This window comes from Harpia harpyja, chromosome 15, assembly GCF_026419915.1.
Source record: "Harpia harpyja isolate bHarHar1 chromosome 15, bHarHar1 primary haplotype, whole genome shotgun sequence".
NCBI classification, from domain to species: domain Eukaryota; kingdom Metazoa; phylum Chordata; class Aves; order Accipitriformes; family Accipitridae; genus Harpia; species Harpia harpyja.
The window spans coordinates 12,975,742-13,000,399 of record NC_068954.1 but is presented as its reverse complement, the minus strand read 5'-3'; the positions used below and the strand labels follow the sequence as shown (position 1 = coordinate 13,000,399).

The window sequence follows — 24,658 nt, the reverse complement described above, 5'->3', positions numbered from 1 at the left end:
GTATAGGAATTAGTTGCTGGCCAAAGCCTCTTTTTACAAATTAATTGAAAGGGAGCATAGGACAATGCCCAATAAAGATAGGACAAAGACTTTTGGGCCACCGAGTCATGATGTGAACAGCCACATAAAGACAGGCTTTATTACTTGTAAGCTAGTTGCAGTCAAATGCCTCAGAATATTTATATTAAAATAAAGGAGCAGGTTACAGAACGGCAGTGAAGATGGCATGGTAGATAATCGTTTAACTTCAGTGTGAAACAAAGGCCAAGGGTATAACAAGATAAACAGCTAGTTTTAATATGCTGGTAAATAAGGAGGTGTTATTTCAGGATTGCATCTACTACCAAAAGAGAAATCTAGTTCCTCCTCTGAAATGTTAATAACATCCTACTCCTCCACTGGTGTTAATGATGTAAGGAATCCTAGCCAGGCAGCATTGATATCATTCTATTTCAGCGTGCCAGGATCTGCGTTCATTGAAACAAGGCTAACTGTTAGTCATTGCTATGCCTGTGCTTCTGTACATTTTATAATTCATTGAAACGAAGTAGCATATGGTGCATAATATTTTCCAATTACTTTAGTTAAACAGTGTAAAACAAATGTAAGAGATGGTGCTTCCTGTTGCTGGGCAAAACACATCCCCATTTACAGACAGTCTGGGAAGAAACAAATCCTAGGACAAATGTGCTAATATAATTGATTTAAAAATTCTGTGGCTTAAGATAACCTGTTCTGCATCCTCTGATAACAGGCCATTATTTACCTCTGGTCCCAAGACTGCACCCTTATACAGAGACATTTTCATACCCTCTACTGGGTCAGGTTGTCTCCTGGCATTCTTTAGTTATTGCAGCATTGATTAGGAATGAATTCTTGCTCTGCATCACAAATGTTCTCCAACTCCTAAGAACTAACTTGTATACCTGCATAATTATTTCAGAATCTTTAGTGCTTTAAACAGGATTTCTGCACTTACTGCCAGCTGGTGTCAGCAACAGACAGGCTCTTTGATCAGTTACAACTGTACCTACAATATTTTTCCTCCTTCACTTTGCCACATTCATGTCTTCGCTTTTGATTTCCAAGCCATACAAGTAAGACAAGTAAAAGAAGGTTGTTCACATTTTACAAGCCATGCAAGCAAATGTCATTTGTTTGCATTCACCTCCTAGCCTCTCTTTTTTTCCCAGCTGACAGCATCATCCTGAGGAACATTGTTGGGTGCAGTGAACCAGGTTTAAAAGGCCAGCAAGAATGTATGAAATAAAAGAAGGAAGAGAGACAGAGAAAACTGCTGAAGAGAAAAGTAAGGGTTGCCTCCTTCCTCCTCTTTTTCTCAAAATTCTGGACATCAAAGAAAGTAAGTGCCAGAAATTTATTATTAATTGTATGTGAGCTTGATAGTTCCAAAGTACCATGGAACTGCATGCCTAGAACTTGGCCACTATCAAAATTGCACTTCAATCTTTTTTTCAGAGACTGCTATAAATATGGTCTGAATTAGTTACTATTAGTATAATGCTACTGTTATGTATGTACCATGTTATTATGATGTGTTATTATCCTTGTGTGCAGGGTTTGATCAGGCTTTCCATAAGCAGAACTTTCTTGGATTGCAGCAGCAATTTTGCATGTTGAAAATTTCCAGTACAGAAAGAGAACTGTACCAGCTGGGGAGAAACTAGATACTTAGTAGATATAATAGAAGATACATAGATATAATACAGTCCCTTCAACCACCAGTACTAATTGATTGCCCCTAAGTGGCTTGCAGTGTGGCATTATGCAGCTCCAACCTCCCTGTCTTAGGAAGTGCATTTGCAAATGAATATAAGAGAAGCTGTTTACTTTGAAGGGAGGGTAAGAGATCTCATCCCTTGTGAGAGATATTGAAAAATTAAAAGGCATTAAACTGTCTGATTATAGCCACCAATCAAATTTTAACTAATGAACAACTAGAAGAACTAAATTACACTTTTAAAAGTTGTGCTTTAACTTGTGTATACATTTATGAAAGAAAAGGAAAGCTTTCCAAATTACTTACCTACTGCAATATATTTGCTAAAGTTTGATGGTTTTAGTCTGGCTCTTTTGTTTTAAATAATTTAAAGCTAGACGTCAATGGCATGAGGTTTATGAAATACAGTTCCAGGTCTGTTTAATGGACATTTTTACTGAAAGTATCAATCTACTGTAGTTCATGATATTGAGGTGAGATTAAAAAAAAAAAAAAAAAAGGAGAAGACAAAAGATAAAGGCATATACAATAAAACTTAAGTGAATGTTACATTTCTATGCCCAAAGTTGTATTCCATGAACATTTTTTATGTGAATTCCTAAACTTGGATGTGCGTGAACTCTCAAAGCATCTAACTGTTAGAGTTGAAAGCCCATTTTTCATACCTAGTTTTACATCTAGCCATGCTCAAAGTCACCCAGCTCTGTAGTAAGGCAGGAAAACAACTGACAATGAGAAATCAGGTGCTGTGATGCCTTTTTCTGCTGAAGGGTCTGCATTGAGCAAGTACTAGCATTCACTGCAGCACAAACACTTCAGCATCAGCCACTTTTATCACAACAGTTTGTTCTATGAGAAGCAGTCCTAGTCGTACATGATGGCCTATATACGCATGGCAACTGTGTTGTATGTACCCTATATTCCTCACTGTGCAACCTAAACTCCTCTGTAATTCTAATGACAAACTCCCTCCTACAAATTTTGCTCCTAATATACCTGTGTCCCCCTTATCTGCTGCCTACCTTCTCTGGCTTGCTTCCTGCTGGTTTTTGGCATGTGCCATAGCTACTTTGAAATGACAAGGTCCTGACTGATGGGTCAGGTTCTGCCAACCTCAGTAGCAATTCTTTAAACAAAAATGTTAACAGAGCTGATTTCCACGCAACTTATAATTACTACCCTTTTGTCAACGTGCCAAAACCAGTTTCAAAAATTACAGTAAAAGTCTGATGGGTAGGCAGATAGATGAATTGCATGAGCAGATAATGACCCAAGTGGAAGGCCCTTTTTCACAGACAGTGAGTGTTCATCTAGCAGCAAAGTTTTTTGAATGCTATCCAGGGACTAGAGGCTGGTCAACCTCAAATTGATTCCTGGGAAGGTGATGGAGCAGATATACAAGGGACTAGGAGGTGATTGGTAGTAGTCAGCATGGGTATATGAAAGGGAAATCATGCTTAACCAAGCTGATAGCCCTCCATGATGAGATAGCTGGCCTGGTGGAGGAAGGGAGAGAAGTTTATGTTTTATCCTGACTGTATTAAGGCTTTTGACACTGTTTGCCGTAACATCCTCACAGACAAACTGACGAAGAGCAGACTAGGTAAGTGGACAGTGAGGTAGACTGAACTGCTGGGCTCAAAGGGTTGTGATCAACAGCATAAAGTCAAGCTGAAGTCTAGTCACCAGTGGTGCACTTCAGGGGTCAGTACTGGAGCCAGTACTATTTAACATCTTCATTAATGACTTGGAGTTTGGGACAGAATGTACCTCAGCAATTTTGCAAATGATACAAAACTCAGAGGAGTTGTTGATACACCACAGGGTTTTGCTGCCATTCAGAGGGACCTTGGTAGGCTGGAGAATTAGACAAACTGGAATCTCCTGAAATAAAGGAAACTGCAAAGTCCTGCACCTAGGAAGGAATAACCCCAGGCACTGGGACAGGCTGGGGGCCAACCAGTTGGAAAGCAGCTTTACAGAAAAGGACTTGGGGATTGTGATTTGACAAGGTGGTGACCAAGAGCCAGCAGTGTGATCTCATGGCAAAGAAGGTCAACAGCAGCTTGGGCCGCATGAGGAAGTGTCACAAGCAGGCCAACTGTCGTTGTAGTACTCAGCCTGGGGGGGTCATTTAAGCGCTTCTTTAGAACTGGCCTGTGGGCTGAGGCTACATCTATACTAGTGAGCTAAGCAGTGCTGGGACCTATTCCCTGGGCCAGCTGGCATAGGCAGGCCACATCCATGCTACTAAATTCTTTCACCCTCCAAAACAAGATATGCTACATGCAGAATTTCTATTAAGGATGGTTCCTGGCCCATCGTAGCCCAGAATCTTTCCAGAAACCATTTGGGAAAGTGTGATTTGCCCAGGGACGATGCTGTGCCAGGGACTGTTGTAATAATTAAACAGTCCAGATGGTTGGCACTATTTAGTTTATGGATACAGTAGTGGAACAGATGTAGTCTCAAATAAAAATTTATCTTATGTAATTTAAAGGCCAAAGCCTAAACTGAACACACGAGCCTCCCTTAACCTAAATAGGGCAGTGGTAGATTAATCTCATTTTAGGTGATATCCCATTCTCACCACTGACTATGGTGCAATTTAGGGTGATTACTTTAGATCAGAAAACTAGTTGTAGTCTGTTAATCAGGGAAGAGTTACATGCTTAGGGGCAGATTGTCAAAGAATATTCAGGTGTCAGAGATGTGATGGATGCTTTTTGAGGGGTTTAAAAGCAGACAGATCCTTAACTTCTACTCAGTCTTCTACAACCATTGCTTAGTAACAGCTTCTAGTGAATTTTATCCTGGGCCGAACATGAATCAGAAGTAAAAAATATATCACAGATCACCACTAATCAGTCTTTCTTTGAGAAACTGCACAGCTAGAAAATAATGGGGCTTCAATCAAATTCAGTTAATTGCAAGCCCAGAACCAAAGTTATGTGAATGAGTCTGTTAGTCTTGAATAAGCAGTGCCAGAAAAGGGTATTTATTACATTGGTCTGCCTCCCAGTGAAATTCCATCCATGAATAAGGATTGCCTGAATATGCAGGGGGATTTATGATTGGTGAGGGGTTATTTTCAGTTTTCTTGCTGAAAAAAGAACCAAACCCAGTAACAAATTCATCTTTGCATGTCACATGTTCATTTTGTTAAGCAGAAAGGATGATCCCTCAAAATATGAGCATGTCCTATTTACAACCACCTGTAAAGGCAGCTTGTCCACAGGTGCAGAGAGCTGATACTATTTTGTTGAGAAATGATTTTAGAATGTTTCCAGGGACCTCATGGAAAGTAAATAAGTGTTATGATATAGGTAGCTATATAAATACAAAAAATTCACTTTCTGTTTTAAATCACCAGGAAAAACATTGTGATTTCCAGGAGCAGATCCAGGTTCTCAGTTCAAGAATTATCTGAAAAATGACAGAATTGTTACTGATAGCTAAACTCACTCACAGATCTGAAAGATTTGCCATGTGCACATTCTTTCCTTTAAACTTTGGTTGCTATCTGGTGCTAGAATAATACCAATTCCCTTTTTCTGTCAGGATATCATGTTTGAAAAAAATGACTAATTAGTAAAGACTTTTGCACGTTCTCAGAAAGAGAATTTGGAATAAATTCTTGTCTAGAGCAATTAATTGAAATTGGGAGTGATACCATATGTAAATGTGATTTTCTCCCATTAATTAGAAGCTTTAATTACTTTGAGCGGAGACCTTATTATACCACTTTTGGGAAGCAATGGAGGTGGGAAAAAAATAGATCTTGAAAAAGCCAGTGTCGTGGTTTAACCCCAGCCAGCAACTAAACACCACGCAGCTGCTCACTCACTCCCCCCCACCCAGTGGGATGGGGGAGAAAATTGGGAAAAGAAGCAAAACCCGTGGGTTGAGATAAGAACGGTTTAATAGAACAGAAAAAGAAGAAACTAATAATGATAATGATAACACTAATAAAATGACAACAGAAATAATGAAAGGATTGGAATGTACAAATGATGCGCAGTGCAATTGCTCACCACCCGCCGACCGACACCCAGCCAGTCCCCGAGCGGCGAATCCCTGCCCCCACTTCCCTGTTCCTATACTGGATGTGACGTCACATGGTATGGAATACCCCGTTGGCCAGTTTGGGTCAGGTGCCCTGGCTGTGTCCTGTGCCAACTTCTTGTGCCCCTCCAGCTTTCTCACTGGCTGGGCATGAGAAGCTGAAAAATCCTTGACATTAGTCTAAACACTACTGAGCAACAACTGAAAACATCAGTGTTATCAACATTCTTCACATACTGAACTCAAAACATAGCACTGTACCAGCTACTAGGAAGACAGTTAACTCTATCCCAGCTGAAACCAGGACAGCCAGTTATTCTACTATCAAAAGCCCTTATTTTTTTTCTTGGTGCTCCTTATAGCATTTCATAAAAGTTTTATTGAATTCAGATCTGAACTCCTGTGGAAGTTTATTTCCTGACTGAACCTTACTGAACCCAGAATAAATTTGTTCAATGTATATTAATGTTGTTTTGTTATTTCCCTTAGCAAGAGCAGCACATCAAAGCATCTTAGAACTTATGGGGACCGGCAGAGAGAATGGTCCTGCAGGGGAGCCAGGGTATCAAGGTTTCGTGATCTGTATTTAGATCCTGCCAGCCACAGTTTTTTTGTGAAATTTTACATTAGCTACTTAATATTTCTGTGCTTCAGTTTGCCTCCTGTGCAGAAGGATAGCAACAGCTTTCTCTCATGTGTTCATCTGACTTGTCAAGTTAGAATAAAGTGACAAGCGCAGCACACTTACACAGAAGTTCGTACAGCAGGTCACAGCAGTCTTGTCTGGAGAAAAGGGGCAGGGCAGAGGGCTCTCTGTACAACATTGCACACAGATGGCCAACAGGGAGAGAAGCTAAACAGACAACTATTTCATTAACTGTGTTAATTATATCTTAGTGAAGACTTAGATTGCCTTAATTTTTATATGTACGGTTGTGCATCCCATGTAAAATCCTAGCATAGGTTAGCTATATGTGCATACAAGATAGCAGCCTTCCTAAAGCTGTAATTACCTAAATCCATCTTTAGATGCATCTATGTAGTGAAAATTTTTCATTAGGATAGGAGGAGGAAAGATATCTGTGTTCTGTTTAAAAAAAAATAAATAAACAAAAGAATTTCTGCTTTTTTGTATAGTCCTTCACAATACTGAAAGCAGTAGCATATTCTTATTTCAAATGAGTTCTTGTTCTCTTCAGCTGCTACTATAATACTTGTGCTACTCATGTCATCGATCACTTTTTTTTTTTTTTAAATCTGTGCCTCCCCTTTATCCATCTCGCAAAGGTCTGTAGTCCTGGTCTGCATTTTAATGAGGTGATCTACAGACACGTGAAAGTTTGCTGAATGCAGTCAGCAGTAAAGAAAAGGCTTTAATAGTACCCTACAGCAGCACAGGTGTTTAAACTTTATGGAATTTAATATTTCCTGGTACTATGACATTAGACCAGACTTCAACCTGTTGTTTTTCTATTGTGATCACAGCAGTCAAGTTTCTATTTCCTGTTATTCTGAGACAGCCCAGAGGCTCACATACCTTTGCTAAAGCATATAAATGAGATATTTTTCTTAATTTGCCTGTCAAGTGGCAAATGTATGGTCATGCTGTGAAAGAGAATAGGTAAAGACTCTGCATTTTATTTTTGAGTGAATTTGTATAGCAGGTTTAAAAACTAACGCCCAGTATACCAAATATCAGTAAAATGTCTTAAAGATGTAAAGTTTAAGGTTTTTTTACCTCTGCATGCAGTATGTTATATTATACATGATCAGATGGAACAAAACAACTGTCACTGCCAAACACCAGCTGTGTACCATTATCTTGAATTTCATCAAACTTCCTGCAGTCATTAATTCTGTAATGTTCTGATTGTACTTCTAAACTACTAGATAGCAAATATGAGTCTAGGTTAAGATGACAAAATTGGATCACATTTAATCAGCAGAAGACTGGTCTCATAATTGAGGTTTGAGACCTTGAACAAATTCTTTGCCTTTCTTTGTCTTGATAGTCCATTAGTTGGAAGGGATCCCGAAATAGGTACTGAAGCAGAGGAGATTACATTTTAAAAAATTAGATTTCTGTTTCAGTCAGTGGTCTCCAACTTTTTCTAGCTTGCTAGCAACAGTACTTGTGAAGAAATGTGCTGCCAGCAACATCTGACCTTGCTTTGCTTAAGCATATTTCAACTTTAACAGCAACAGCTTCCGTTGGCCTCTGGTGTTGCTGAGGGATCTTGCAGAAAACATATTGCCTATAAACTATATCGAGAAGCATTGATAAATGTGAATTTGTGTTGTGCTCATCTAGCACTATGCCCTTTACAAACATGGGTGCAAAATCCCTGTTTTGTTATACACTAAACAAAAAACACTAAGGAAATGACAGGTTTTTTCAAACATCAAGTTAATGATGAGCAAAATTCAAGCACTCTTTTGGTGGAGCCTGGGAGAGGGGAAGGTGGAAATATTCAAAGCAAAACTCAAGTAGGTGTAATAAATGTCAAGTCTTGACGCCTTATTGCTATGTAGTCCACCTGCTTAGAATTTACTTCAAATGTTTTATAGTATATGCACCTTTTCCCCCAGATTTTTGTTTTGTTTAAAGTCAGTGCAGATTTTATTGTCTGCACTTAGTGTGGATGCAATAATTTACCACAATGTGCGTTTCTCCCAGTCTATCTTCTGTTTACAGCTTCAATGCAAACATATCTCTGAACAGTGCTTAAATGCTTTTAACTATGCTTAAGTTGGCTGTACCTGACCACATGTCTAAGTATTTTCCTGAAGGGGAAAATATGTTGAACTGGGGACCATACAATAAACTGAAAATTGTTGAATTAACAGGGAATATTGCCAACACCTTAAATACAGCCAGAGTTTCCCTTGCTAAAAAACATACCTATCCTGAAGTTTATGCAAAATACAAGATTTAAAGCTAAATATTTTATTATTTTTATACACTGCAGACAAAGATGTTGCTGTACATGGCAGACTGAAGCTACAGATGAATTTTAATTAGGCTAAATCTCATTACATGTTTGCAGTTCAGCTGGACAACCAAGCCAAGGCCTCTCTGTGCTTGGGAAAATGTCATGGGACATGTAGGGCTTAAAGTAGCCAAGATCTTAATTTTGCAGGTCTTCCAAAGAATCTGCTGTCCTTCTGCTGCAGTAGCTGCAACTTCTGGGATGACAGCACATTTCCATTTAACACTAGTAATTAACAAATACTGGCTCAAAGGAAACAACAGCATCCATTAAAGAAATACTAGAAAATAGTTTATTAGTGGAGGAACCCCAACACTACCCACACTTGGATCAGTCTGAAAGAGAGGTGAAAAGAAGCATAACTAAACCCCTGGGAGTATGTAAAATTATTTGATCAATACATTTTCAAGTTTCACTTAGTGTCTGACAGCCATGTAGCTAATAAAAAATACCTGTGATACCCAGTGCACTCAAACAATTAATGTAATTCTTGGATCATTAAAAAAGAATCATTTGCTGGCCAGAAGGCAGTCCAATATTTTATAATGGCCTCTTATTCCACTTATAATTGTGTAAAGATGGTGTAATAGTTAGGACCACCCCAAAGATTATTTCTTTCTCTGCTCCTTATCCCGCAACAGGCTTTACCTCTCACCCTCAGTTAGTCAGGCCTTGATGCACATAAAGTTAAAAAATCAAAGTAGAGTATTGCAGGATTTATGACAAACTCCAATGACGTGATCCTCAAAACCAAGGTCTAGTCTGTTAGCAACCTCATTTTTCACCATTAGGGATACTGCAAATCCAGTCCAGTAACAGCATGGCAGCACTAGCATGAGTTTGCCAATCTTGTAATTACAGTTGTGCATGTATATGTATATATATATAAAAACAATAAATACATTTTTATATAAATGTTTATACGTATAAATAGATTATACTTGTATTTATAGTTTTCACCCACATGCATAAACACAGTTCCATGTGTTTATACCCAAATATATTGGAGGTTTAGGTGTTAATTTTTAACCTTAACCAGTGTGTAAGCATTACAAATCAGCATGCACCCCTGTATTCAAATTTGGGTATGCAAAAATCTCATTGATTCAGAAGACCTTTGCCTCTCCTGGATTTTAATGGCTGTCAGCTGTTTCATTTCATCAGCAGACTGTGAACACTGTTTATCAGATTTGTGGCATAATATAGAATATTGCTATGTCTATTACACAACTGGACAGCTTGACTTCAGTCTATACCAAGGTGAAAAGATCCAGTCATCAAGTCTCATTTCCTAGCTAGTACAAAAAACCTCCTTCTACTGTCTTTTCCACTTTGTCCAACTCATTGCCTTTCATAAGGTCTTAGAAAATTCTATCTGCCTCTCAAAAGGATATATATAGATAGATTCTTTTTATTCTATAAAGATAAGAAAAGATAGCTTGCAAAGAAAAAAATTCCAGGATGAGGCCTTCATTTACCCTTTCTTTCGTAAGTTTGTTTTTTTCATTTTGTAGTTTTTAATATTCAGTAAATTGCTTTTTTTGTGTTAATAACACATGAATAAGTGGTGAATGTCAACATCAGAAGATACTATCTAAAATAGGCAATCAAATGAGCTTCTTGATTTTAATATGGGTTATAATCATTAAGAAAAACACAAAGTTATAACAAAATAGAACCTTTCTTCATTTAGATGTTTCTGCCTCCCTGCTCAGTGGCCAAGGGCAAACCTGAAAGGTTTCTGATTTAGTCTGGAGATCTATACCTAAAAAGTATGGGGGCACTTGAATTTTTGGGGGAGGCCATCAGCATGTATAATCTGTAGAACAAATGTCCAGATCCATCTCCAGAGTCCTCATGGCTTCTGCTGTTTTTTCCGATAGGTATCTGGGGACAGAGATGGGTGTTACACCTAAGGGAATGCTCCCTCCTCCAAGCCCTTTGTCAGATAGTTTTCTGTGGAAAATCAAGTGAAACATTGTTACTAGGAAATAGAGGCTGAAGCAAGACAGTTTAATTACCTTTGGCAAAACAGGCAAAGATGCCCTAGAATAACTCTGTTATTCTTGATGCTTTCGACACTTCAGTTTTGTAAAAGAGGGAGGAAAAATTTTCTTGACCCAAGTAGATTAATGTATGGGTATGCAGATGTTGGAAGTCACATTCCTACCTTAGAGAAAAATTGTGGTGTTTAGAAAAGAAAGATTAATTAATTTAGGAAGTTTGGGTCTTTTTCTAGAAATGCTTTTAGTTTTGTAAAACAAGGTCACTTGCAAGGTTATGTTGCACTTCTAACAGAGCGCTAAGAAGCAATAAGGAAGCAGTAAGTAGATAAGTAAGTTCATCTAAAATAGAATCATAGAATCATAGAATGGTTTGGGTGGGAAGGGACCTCTAAAGGACATCTAGTCCACCCCCCCAATACAGGATGTAAGTATTCAGTGCTCTAGTTAGTTAAATAAACCTACACTGGGAAATTTCAAGTAAACAAATACATAAAGTAGATCATATAAGATGAAAAAGATACATAAGAAGGAGATATGCCTGCTGCGTTCTCTGAGGTAGTGTTTATTGATACCAGGATGTCCACTTTGCCAGGCTGTGTTATGCATGAAGACAATTAAGAAGTTGTTAACCAGTTTTGTCTATTGCCGTGTGTCGTACCTGTTTAAATATACGTATCTTATGTCTCACATTCTGTTCTGATAAGCCTGAGACTTCCATGACAAATTTTGCAGTGTCTGGACAGAGATATACCTAACAATGTAGAATGTTTATTTAGTCCTGTTCAATCTGAATCTAACTTCATAATAAGTATTAAGAATAATAAGTATTATGAAGTTATTCATAATCTACATACTTCATTTTTAATTGCCAGCCATTTTATTGCCAGATCTGAAATTACACTTCCAAATCCTATGACTTGCCTTGTCAGTTCTAGATATGTAAAATAAAATAATATGATCAATTGAGTTGGCTTTAACATAAGGAAATAATTACTATTTTAGTACATTGATCGTAGCCCCTATTATGTCTGCCACCTTTTTACTGAAGACGAATGATAGATCTTACGTGTGTTCGTATCATTGTTGAGATTATAAATTGTACTTTTCCCAACCTGGCAACAACCACAAGAGGCTTATTACATTTCTGTCAGGTTGGCTATTTAACTTACTTAGTCACAGGGTCACCTTCCTGATTTCAATACAAATGTCAGAACATTACACTTTTCCAAAATACAAAACCTTTACTGAAGGAGGAAAAAATAAATTATACCTGTTTTATAGGCATTAAATCCCAACAGAGAGACCTTGTTGCTCTTGTCATCCAGTATAACACTTTTTCTTTGTACTTTCAGGTATTAAAAGTTTGCAGGATATGTAATATGTTATTGTAATAGTTACAAGCACTGTGTTAAATAACATATTGTCTTCAGTTCTCTAAAAAACAGGTTTCTAGAGTATCAGAAAAGCCTTCTTACTGATTCCCATTTTATGTTTGAATACATTCTTAATTCTGTACATACATCTGCAAAATTTTTGTATTGTTTCTTTGCATTTACTATGCAAATAATGGTGTATGGCAATGAAAACTCACATGGCAAGAAGATACATTTATTTCTCTCCATTCTGGGTCTAAAATAATTCTAACCTATGTTTTAACATCAGAGCCAAAGATAATTGAATCCAGAGGGATTTTTTCTGCTATTTTAGTAGGCCTTAAATCTATCACAGATACTTTGGATAAAATAAGTTGCCATCTGGACATACTTATTTTTCTCCACTGACTATAGAAGAAGCTTAAATAGCTAGTGCAGATTTATAAACCTAACCTTTAGATGCATAAATTAGGACAGATAAGCCCATTTTCTCCCGGATGCCTTCTCGGTCTGCTGTTTACCACTTGGTGCAGTTTATACAAAGCTAGTGAAAAGTTTAGACTTTAGGAAATTTTAGACATCTCATTCTGAATCTAGACAGGCAAAGCAATGTTTAGCTTAGCTTAGGGATTATATTGTACATGCATTTGCCTGTTTGTTCCTTCACTAGGTGTACTGGGTTTGGCTGGGATGGAGTCAATTTCCCTAGTCAGTCTGTTACCCTGTGGGCCAATTTATTCCACATGTGCCACAGGAGTAGGTGTCTCAAGTAAGATTTAGTGAAAAAGGTCAAGGCAAAGAAGGAGCCCTCAGAAAATCCCAGCTCTTTGTGGGGCGTCTCCAGTGTGAATTCATTCCTGCATAAACATCAGATAATCCACACAGGTCCTTGAAGAGATGCTTTCTGAATGCCTCAGACATTGGAAACTTCAGTGGTAAGCTCACAGTTCAACAGCAATCAACTTCGAGGCACACATCCAGCACAGACATGGATTTCTTTGCTCCAGCAACCATTGAACCACTTGTTTTGATGATACCACGGATATGTAGTTTTTCTTCAGCTCTGCTATAGGAACCGTAGGGGATTTTTCCATATGGGGAAGAACATGTTGATCTTGGCAATTCTTGTCATGTTAGATGTCAAAATTTTTGCTGCGAAAATATTTATATGCACCTAAACCAAAAGCTTTTTTAAACAGTCTGCTTCTGTTGTGAAACACAAACACAAAACTTTTACTTGATGTCACAAAAATCTTCTAGATACCCTAAAAACTTGCCAAATTTTCTTGAAAGTTATAGTTTGGTCTAAATGTTGTCAGACACAGGTCACTGTTACACTTAACCAAACTGGTGTGCTTTTCACACAGTTGATCGTTTCATCATTCAAAGAATAATTTTATTTTTTTTTACATTAAAACCTGAATTTTTCATAATTTCAAGTTCCAAGTGGCAAGTTAAAATAGTATTTTTGGTTGGTTTTGAAATCTTCCATAACAGATACTTGACATAAAAAGGTTCTTTGTAATGTCAATTTTGTAATGTCATTTAAGTTGACCTGTTGATATTGATGCTTTGGGAATCAGTTTGCATATTGTCAAACAGATCACAAATAGTGATAACCTTACATTGAAGTAATTTCTGCATGTATTTATGTATTGCATTGCATTATCTTTTGTTTCAAAGTTATTATCATATATAGTAGTCCTAAACCCTGAGTACATACATTTAAGAAGAGATGTTGACAGTTTGACTGTTGTACTTGGCCTGGCTAAGATAGAGCTAATTTTCTTCATAGCAGCTCATATGGTCCTGTGTTTTAGATTTTTGACCAGAACAGCACTGATAACACACTAATGTGATAGCTTTTGCTGAACAGTGTTTGCACAGCATCAAGTCCTTCTTTTTTTCCCACTCTGCTCCCCACCAGTGAGTAGACTAGGGGGTGCACAATAGCTTGGGAGGAGGCACAACTGGGCAGGTGATCCCAACTAATCAAACAGATATTCCATACCATATAACATCGTGATCAGCAATAAAAGGGAAAAGAGGGGGTTTTTAGGAGGGTTAGCCATCTTTTGCTTGGGAACTGGCTGTCCATCCATCTACACATAAGAGATGGTGAATGATTGCTTTTGCATCGCTTGTTTTATTTGGTTTTCTTCTCTCTTATTCCACTTCTCCTTCACTTATTAGAAAATTTTTATTTTTATTTTCATCTTGACCCCCAAGTTTTCTTGCTTTTGTTCTTCCTTTTCTCTTCCCCTGTTCCACCGGGGCTAGAGGGGGAAGTGAGTGGCTCAGCTGCCCACTGGGGTTAACCCACAACAGCTATTTATAATTGTCACACAGAAATAAATATATGCTTAAATCATCAGTACTATCAACAAAAAGATCAAACATTTGGAAAGACACGTTTTCAAATAACTAAACATTATATTCATTTTAACTAATGAGAAGTCAGATCTCATTATAATATACTTATTCATTTGTTCAATCTGACATTGATGTTTCTTCAATGTTGCATAAACAGAATTGCATTTCTGTGCTGCTTGCAATAACGCGATATTGTGAAAGTTAGCAGGAATCTTATTAAAGATACAACAGGATGCATTTTTTTCCTGAATGTAATACAGACCAATTTATGCATAGATTATTTTTAAACATGGGAAAAAATATGACTTCATGAAGAGATCTCTGGCTGTTCAGGACAAATTTAATTTCAGTAAAATTCTTATTTCTTGAATATATTTTACATGCTTCCTATTTGCTTGTTCTTATCTACTGCTTTGAGAGATTAGTTTTTGACTAAATTGGTCCCTCTTAATAAAATCTGAGATCGCATGGAGGAAAACCAGGAGAGTGAGAAATAACTGATTATTTTTCCAAAATACTGATGAAACACAAAGTAATTAATCAATTACCTGGGAAAATGTGGAACTGTGGACTTAATCTTCCAGCTATGCATAGGTCTTGCCAGAACTGGATACATCCTTTACAGCTGTCTTGACAGAGTCATGATAATGGCTTTGTTGTTCCTTGTTTAGAGCAGAGAGTTGAACACAGGTCTTACAAGGGCACTGACAAAAAGCAAAATATTGTGAGCGGAGGTCAAAAGAGAGGGTAACATTTCAGACCCCCACTAGTTGCATACTTACCAAAGTTGTATCATTTTACTCTTCATTTAATTCCTGGTTTGTGTTGGCAATGCCTGGCTGCCTCTCTGAGAAAACTTGTCTTTTGTAGTTAATAGTTTCCACAAACTGCTTGCATACTGACATGTGGAGGATTTTATTTTTTTCCAAGATATCCAGGAATTGGACAAAAAATTTAATTTGGTAAGACCTGGCATTAATTAGGCTGGCTCAAGGTTTGAGTCAATTAATCTATCATCTGCTAAAAAGTTTCCTTTATAGTCAATGAAAGGGAAAAAATAAATAAAAGGCTCCACAGGAAGACTCCTCCCATACTGAGAAAGGTCTGTCGGACAGGTAAGATGAACAGCCCTCCAGGGGTGCCTCATCACCTCCGTTGGCAATGGAAAGATCTGTCATGGTTTGCTTAAAGTAAATTCTAACTTTTAGACAGTTAACTTTCAGTGAGAAGAAGATCTTAAGAGCTTCTGCCTCTCTCAGGCAGCTGACTGGTTGATTAAGTACCTAATTATCTTTGAAGTTCTGCTTCTTGGGTCTTGGAGTTTCTACAGATAAAACATTTCTGGAAAAAATTGTTTTCCCGTACTGCATAAAGGAAGTACTTTTTTCTACCAATTTATAAACTTATTAGCATGCAGGAATAATTAACTTTTCATGCTGCTTTTCTTATCTAAGAACTGCCTATGAATTGGTATTGTTGACTTAAAAACTAAACAAACCATATACACCTTATGGCTTGATGTATGTGCATAAACACTATATACATTAGTAGCAACAGAAATCACATTACCTCAGGCAACTGATTCTAAATGCAGAGTATTTTGCCATTGATTCCAAGAGAACCCTTCAAGCTCTGCCTGATGGCAGATACTGGGGCTTTTTTGGCTGGATCTAAAATCTACTGTAGAGAACCAAGGTCTTAAGGAGCATGAGACAAACTAAAGAGGTATTGTTGATATCTACCTGGTTTTCTCTACAGCTTTGTACTTTTCGATATTACCAAGGGCAAGACCATTTTTACTGCCTGCAAGGTTTGTATGTATTGATAAAGTACAGTTTCTGTGACAACATAATATGATATTTTTCTGAGAAGAGGCAGACAGGCAACCTTAATCTTTCCCTAAAATTACATATCCCACAGTTTCTGTAATTCAGCATGCATCAGAACTGCATGTCTAATGGCATGACTCTGTCCCAAACACTGAAGAATATCCTCCTTTTCTGGCAATAGTGTAGTGTCCATGAAGTGTCCATGTTCCCAGAAAGAATTTTTACAATCAGCTTTTTTCTGTCAAAGGCCAATTGGCAATTCAAACATGAGTGAATAGAGTAGAGTAAAGTAGAGTAGGCTATGTCAGTTGGAAGGGACCTACAATGATCATCTAGTCCAACTGCCTGACCACTTCAGGGCTGACCAGAAGCTAAAGCATGTTATCAAGGGCATTGTCCAAACGCCTCCTAAACACTGACAGGCTTGGGGAATTGACCACCTCTGTAGGAAGCCTGTTCCAGTGTTTGACCACCCTCTCAGTAAAGAAATGCTTCCTGATGTCCAGTCTAAACCTCCCTGATGCAGCTGTGAACCATTCCCACATGTCCTATCACTGGATCCCAGGGAGAAGAGCTCAGCACCTCCCTCTCCACATCCCTTCCTCAGGAAGCTGGAGAGAGCAATGAGGTCACCCCTCAGCCTCCTCTTCTCCAAACTAGACAACCCCAGAGTCCCTAGCCGCTCCTCAGAGGACATGCCTTCCAGCCCTTTCACCAGCTTTGTTGCCCTCCTCTGAACGCATTCAAGGACCTTCACATCCTTCTTAAATTGTTAAATTAAATTCTTAAGTTAAACTGCACACAGTACTCGAGGTGAGGTCACACTAACCCTAAATACAGCCGGATAGTCACCTCTCTTTACTGGCTGGTTATACTGTGTTTAATGCACTCCAGAATGCAGCTGCAGACCTCCCCACATTCCTAAGACCTTTGGTAGATGATTGAGAGGGGTTCTGCTGTAACTTCTGCTAGCTACTTCAGTACTCTGGGATGAATCCCATCAGGGTTCATGGATTTATGAGCTTTTAACTGACACAACCTGTCCCTTACAATTCCAGTTCCCACAAATGAAAAATCATTGTTCCTGTAGTCATGGTCCTCCAACTCAGAGGACTGAGCAGCCTACAGTCTATCAGTACTACTAAAGACCAAGGCAAAAAAAAGCATAGAATGCTTTAAGGACAGCCTGAAAATGTATCTTAAAGCTTACCACATCTCCTAGATCAGCCAGAAGGGGCAACAGGGAAGTTAAACAATAATAAAAGAGAATCAGCTTCCAGTTTTCATTCACCATACAGATGTATGCTAGATTTTTTTTAGCATTAGTATTTATAAGGTGTTTATTTGTCTATTGGATTATAAGAAGGTATTTATTATATTTATAAATTAAATCTAAAAGTATGAACATTTGTTTTAAATGTTGAACTCCTCTGTGCCTCATCAGGAAACCAATGACTATCTTGCAAGGTGTTCAGGATAGATAAAAATCCTTTAAAAGAATTACATCTAGGAAGTAGAATTAGTATGTATTTTTCCAATTATATATAGAAATTTTGTATTGAAATCTTGTCATAATTATAACTGCAAGGGAGACAATGCTCCAGCATTCACATTTATACCAAATTGTGACACTGATTATAGATTACCTAGGCATTACACTTGCATTGCATCCTGTAGCATATATTGCTGTGTTAATACAGAAAAAAATAATTGTTAGACTTCTCAAACATTTTACAAAATATCTTATCTTAAAATGAGCATGCTGTTTCTTGTTCTGTCTGAAAAGCTGCATTTTTAGCAGTTTTCTTCACTCAAAAGACAACTTGTTTTCATTTAATTTGCCTCCACTAATCTATGGCTGCTAGAGATTAATTTTTGATTGATTGCTTCCTCACACTCAAATGCAAGTTATCATGGGACAAACCTTCCACAGCAAGTGAGGAACATTTCAGGTAGACCTTTTTAATTAAAGGAGAACTATTAATTGGATATACCAAGTTTGGGAAGTTTTGTGACTATAATAGAAACAATAGGGAGAAATTTAGCTCAACTCATGGGTTTGGAGGTCATAACCATCTTTGCTGGTGGATGGTGCAAATCCCCCTGTATTAGAACCAGCAAGACCTGGTTGAATGATTAATTTTTCCTTCAACTAATAGTACCTAAGTCCTGCTATAAGTGCAGGTATTCAAGTATTTGCAGAAGGGAATACAGTTAGGGAATGTTGTCTGAAAATATGTAAGAAAGCAAAAAGAAAAAAAAATAAGGAAAGATATCTTTCAGATAATTTGCTAACACTTCTTTCTCTTGTATTCAGAAAATTTTGTCTGCAGCAACATAAGACAGTTGTTCTAGGGGAAATACCAGGTGTGCAGGAGGAGGGAGAGGCCACTGACATTAGTTCAGAGTCCTGTGTAGAAAGGCTTATGTTCTTTGAGCATTCGCTATTTGGCATTTATTAGTTTCACTCTTTGGCAACAGTCTCCCTTTCCTTCCAGGGAAGTCCAGGCTCTGAATGAGCTGTTTGCAATCTGCTGTCCTGCACTGGGAGCTTGTTGGAGACCCAATGGAGCTGACCCTCTAAAATTAGTTTTTAAAATTCAGATCTGGTGTCTTGGGGAAGTGAGCTACAAATTTTCTTTGGGCAAAGCAAACTATCACGTTAGTAGTAGCTGGCAGAGCATAAGGTCCCACATCGTTTCTTCATAGTCTCCTCTTCTGTTTAGCTGGAGGCTCTGTGCACCCTCAGTCTCTATAACAAATAGGGGAACACAACGTGGCTCCAAGTCTCCTTTAGGATCAGTCCTTTGCCTCACTAGAAACAATCAGTCAGCCCACTCAGGAAATATACTGAGTTCATCCAGCCTGTTTTAATAGCAAGAGTTGTGATCCGCTAGTCTGTTTCCCAGCTGAAACTATTGGACAAGTAACCACTTTCCGAATAACTTGGAGTGAGACCAAATATTAGTACATTTTATTCAACTCTCATAACTAAAAGTCTTCTGGATCTAAAAAATGTTAATAATTCTCAAGTTAAATGTATAAAACTTACATGTAATCCCTTCACAGTCCAGGTACTGCATTGTCTTTTCTTTTCTTCTAATAGATGGAAGAATTACTACTGTAAGACCTAATTTTTCCCAGTTTTTATGCATGTTTACAGCATGTATGAAAGGGAATATATTTCCCACCACTACCCTAGTTCTTCTCTTTATTTTCCATTCCCACACCTTTTGTCAGTGGTATAAAATAGGGACTTGGGAAAAAAAACAGAGCTACTGCCACCTGATAAGTACAAGGGCTGTGAAAGGTGTTTTTGCATATTCCTTGAGGGCTGGCACTGCAAAAAGGTATGGATAAGCAGAGAACCACACCAGTGTTTCATCTGTGCACCTCAAGAACTGTAGGAAGAATACAAGAACAAATGACCTTACAAAAATATGGTAATGAATGTACTTCCTCCACTTCCACTGTCAGCTTTCTGATCTTCCAAGGCAGAAACCTCCAAACACTCCTTTCAATGATGCAGAGGGAATGAAAACACAATACAACCCACAGCTAAACAACCTTTCTTACCTTTCCTGCCAGATTTGCTCAGATACTTTCAGCGGATGGGCTCCCACTAGCTGGGTTACAAGAGTAAGTTTAATTGTTTTTTCTGGCAGAGAAAATATGACAAGGAGTGCATTTTTAAAGTGAGACTTACATGCATCATATTTTCTTTGGACCCTGCCTAAAAAATAAAGCTTTTGGGGTTAATCTAAACTGGCCTTTAGCCTTCCAAAGGAGTTGTAATATCAGCTTTTTTTTGGTTTTTGTTTCACCCATTAAGGACCCACAGACCTGTCTTTTTCCAAGGGAATGAAATGTAGCTTTAAATTTGAAATTATGAAATTACATTTTTCCCCTCAGCAGCATTGCTCATTTTTGTGTGTGTTTAATTTTGCTGTGCTTGTCAGAGTGACTTGTTTTAAGACATTGAATGCCCTGTCCAAGTAACCTGAAAGAATTGACTGAGATTATAATAATTCTCTTGGTAAGATTGATGCACAAACTCTCAAGGCAATTAGAAACTCAGTTTTGCCAGTCTAATGTTTAATTCTTTCTCATGTTTTGTTAGTAAACAAGAGACAGAAATATGAGGAGAGAAACTGCAGTGCTTTTTATTATTCCACAGGCACACAGCCTACTTGGTCTAGCAGAAATGACTTACTCTGAAATGTTTGGTGTCAAGCCTTATGTCTGTCTCTCAGGTACCTCATTTGGAGAACAAACAGACCTTGCACTTATTCTGCTTCTGATCTGTGATTTCTGGGTAGTTTGTAACACTCATGAGTTTACAGGAAATTACAGGTGGGACCCAGTCACCTTCCACAGATCTCTAATATTAATGTAAGCTCTTGGTGCCTAGCTGTCCTGGTTTCAGCTGGGATAGAGTTAACTGTCTTCCTAGTAGCTGGTACAGTGCTACGTTTTGAGTTCAGTATGCGAAAACTGTTGCTAACACACTGATGTTTTCGGTTGTTGCTAAGTAGTGTTTAGACTAATGTCAAGGATTTTTCAGCTTCTCATGCCCAGCCAGCGAGAAAGCTGGAGGGGCACAAGAAGTTGGCACAGGACACAGCCAGGGCACCTGACCCAAACTGGCCAACGGGGTATTCCATACCATGTGATGTCACATCCAGTATAGGAACAGGGAAGTGGGGGCGGGGAATCGCCGCTCAGGGACTGGCTGGGTGTCGGTCGGCGGGTGGTGAGCAATTGCACTGCGCATCATTTGTACATTCCAATCCTTTTATTATTACTATTGTCATTTTATTAGTGTTATCATTATCATTATTAGTTTCTTCTTTTTTGTTCTATTAAACCGTTCTTATCTCAACCCGCGGGTTTTGCTTCTTTTTCCCAATTTCCTCCCCATCCCACTGGGTGGGGAGGGAGTGAGTGAGCGGCTGCGTGGTGCTTAGTTGCTGGCTGGGGTTTAACCACGACACTAGTAAAATAGTCGCCCGAAAGAATTGTTTAAAGTCTTTTTACTGTTGGTCGAGAGATGTGCTTGTTTTTGAAAGCTTTCAGAGTAGCTCTTTACTTGCTCAAGTTGAACTTTCTAGGTTAACAAGGATATTTTACCATTATAAGACTTCAAAGACATTTCCAAAGACTGTCTCTATTTATGCTTTCCTGTTACCTGATCTGGCTTCAGAAACAATTGAAATTTCCCCCTCCAAGTATCCTTTCAAGTCTCTAATCTCTTGTAGGTGTGGCAGAGCACAGGAGAGTTTGTTAACTCTGGCCAAGGAAGAAATTCATGAACCTCTTCACAGCCAACCATTCTATAAATATCACAACATGTTTTTTATTGTCACTGAAACATTAATTTAAAACGTGGTCACACATAAATTTAGAATTCAGAAAAGCATCCACCAAAAAATATACAAAATAGGTGGTGTTCAGAAATCTCTTTCAATTCCATAAACTGCAAGTCACTACAACTATTTACTTCCCAATATGGGCTAAATCTTACTAATGCCACTAATTTACTTCGCAAAGCAAAAAATGCTCTCATCTTTGTATCTCATAGATATCTTTACTCAGTTCTTGCTTAAAAAAAAAAAAAAAACCACAAAACACCATAAAAATGAAAAGCAGTAAATAAAATCATTTCAGCTAACCAAGTCTAAGCCACATCATTTGGGAACTTTCTACAGGAGGAGGATGGACATTTCCAGCAGGAGATTAAATAGGTAGCTAAGGCAAATGGCATGAATCTCGCTCCAGAGCTACATCCATTCCTCCATGTTCCATAGGAAAGGCCTTATTATCCTACAAAAATAATTCTCAGAGCTTTTAGGTGAAAGAAGTCCTTCCCAACCACTCTAAAATCTCTAGGATGTGTATTTTCTTTCTCATAACATGAAATCCAAAGCCAGCTTCTTTTTTTCTATGGTTTAAGGTGTCTAAAATACTACTGCTTCTGTATGTTGTAGTACATAAACTAAGTTAACAGGTACTGTTTCAAAAGTGTCAAAAGTTTTATTTTTCTTTACAGAAAAATAGTGCAAAGATGAACATAGAAAAGAATTTAGAACTTCAGACACTTGAGTATGATTTGCTGATGATGGCTTAAAACAAAAAATTACAAAAATGTTTTCTTAAATTGGGATACTATTTACTAACACTTTTATTTTCAATCAACAATTACTTAAAATACAAACAGGGTACTTAAATGATAAAAGCAAGTACCTGCATATGAAAATACAGGGAAGAGAAAGTATTAGAGTTAGAACCTGCAGGTTTAACCATACAATCCCAGATAAACCCTGAAGACAGTGGAAGAAATGTATGTCATGTCCCATTAATGAGAAGAACAGACATATAAGAATATTATTTTCACTAGTATCTTTGAAAAATGTCTTTTAATAATTATACTCTCCTACAATTTGAATATGAAGCTGATACATCAGTCTGAGAGCTTGCAATATTTTGATTAGCTGCTGCCACATTTCAGCATGAAAAGTTTTTTCTTATTGACTAAGCAAAGTCACCTAATGCAAAACATAATCCTATCCTATGTGGTAGAGGTCTTCCTTCTAGTGTGTGCTGTATTTATTTAGGCATGTCATTTGCTCTATCTTTTTAATAGCACTTGGAAAGCAAAGGATAGCTGTTGATGTGTTGCCAGCCTTTCAGTTCCTTCATGTTAGCAATCTCTCATAAATCTGAAGGTTCACATCCCTTTTTACTATTTTATACTTTCGCATAAAATCTTTTTGATATCTTGATTTACACCATGTGTAAAACTCACGGTTGCAGAGATATTAGCAATATTCCATGAATACCTATCTTTCTTAGGTTTATAGACTCTTTGAAAAGAGGTTTTTAAAGCTTCATTTTGAGACCAGTATATAAATTTATTTTTAATAGTGATTTCTCATTCTGTTTCTGTGTTAGATTTTATGTTAGGAATATTTAAATAATGGTAAGCTCTTAGGTATTTCAAGAGAGGTAAATGATTGTAGAAAAAAAGAAAAAACATGATTTGACTGAAAACTGTGTTTTTATTGAAGAAATAATTTTATACGTTAGGTATTCCACTTCAATAATTTTCAACTTTTTGTCAGTTTGAAAATTATAAAAAGTATTTAACAGTTTTCTATTAATTTCCTTTTATTTTTTTTTAACTTTTCCATCCCTTGTTTAGGAGAAAATAAAGGTAAGAAAAAAGAAACCAAAATGGAATTGGGAAAAGAAGGATCCAAGAGGGATTCTCCCAAACGCAAAACAAACATACTTGTTTTTTCTGTTTCACTTTTAAAGCTGATATATAAAAATTAAAATTTAACTAACATTTTCAAAAATATTTTTGAAGTAGTGAATTTCACAGAGAGAAATGGAAGAGGATTCTAGCATTGACTTGTTATAGCTTCTATTAGCTTTGGTTTCCTTCCTTGGAAGATCTCATTGGCATAATATCCTTTCTACAGGTTTAAACCTCTTCTGAAGAAATATGGTTTCTGAAGAGGACCTCAAAGAAAGTATTAGCAGTTTTACATCTGTATTCATGTTTCCTTGCAGTATCTTTCTAAGGACAAAATGTTGGCCCTGGTATGCTTTCCTAGAATATATAACTGAGAAATTTTTGCCAAATTTTAAAATACGGGCATCTTTCCACAATCCTATCACACAGTTCATTTCTTTCTGTTTATTTGACCCAGTGTTAGTCACAAGTAAACTTTAACAAATGAGGAAGAAGCGCTACATGCTCTCTAGCTTCTCACCCAGTCATTAAGCACATTTTGGAAAAAGTGATTGATAAGGTTCAAATGAAAAATGAAATGCCCTGAGAGGAATAAGCTTTTTAACCTCATTATCACAACAGATCATTACAACCTTTTTGAGCCACCACAACCCAATTTACCATAAATAAATTTGTTCTCCACCTATTCATTGTTCCCTTTCTAGAGACCTTGAATTGATAGCTGCTGGAATTGTATACACCATTTCAGATACTCTTTAAAACAGACTGGGTATTCTGCATCCTAGTCACTCCGTAAACTGTTATGGTAAATATTTAAATATATACAGTACTTGTTTATATAAGACATAATGACTTTAAATTGGGCTGATTAGATATGCCTGACTGAATGTACGTTAATAATTTACTTTTCATCAATTTGTTCCAGTGCCTAGAGGGCTCTGAGAACATTAAAAAAAAAAATAATTCTAAAATGTTGAGCAGGAAAACAACTCAATTTATCTGAACAACGCATCCTAGTTCAAA

The 24,658-nt window shown here is 37.4% G+C and overlaps 1 long non-coding RNA gene across 1 annotated transcript in view; it reads left to right on the top strand.

Moving 5' to 3' along the window:
- Positions 1–1,037: 1,037 nt before the first annotated feature.
- The window catches only part of LOC128152052 (uncharacterized), a 55,429-nt gene continuing 31,808 nt past the window's right edge, over positions 1,038–24,658 (top strand). Inside the window, exons 1-2 of the long non-coding RNA XR_008238523.1 lie at positions 1,038–1,097; positions 1,194–1,363. This is a non-coding gene — a long non-coding RNA (uncharacterized LOC128152052). The remainder of the gene's footprint in view (positions 1,098–1,193; positions 1,364–24,658) is intronic.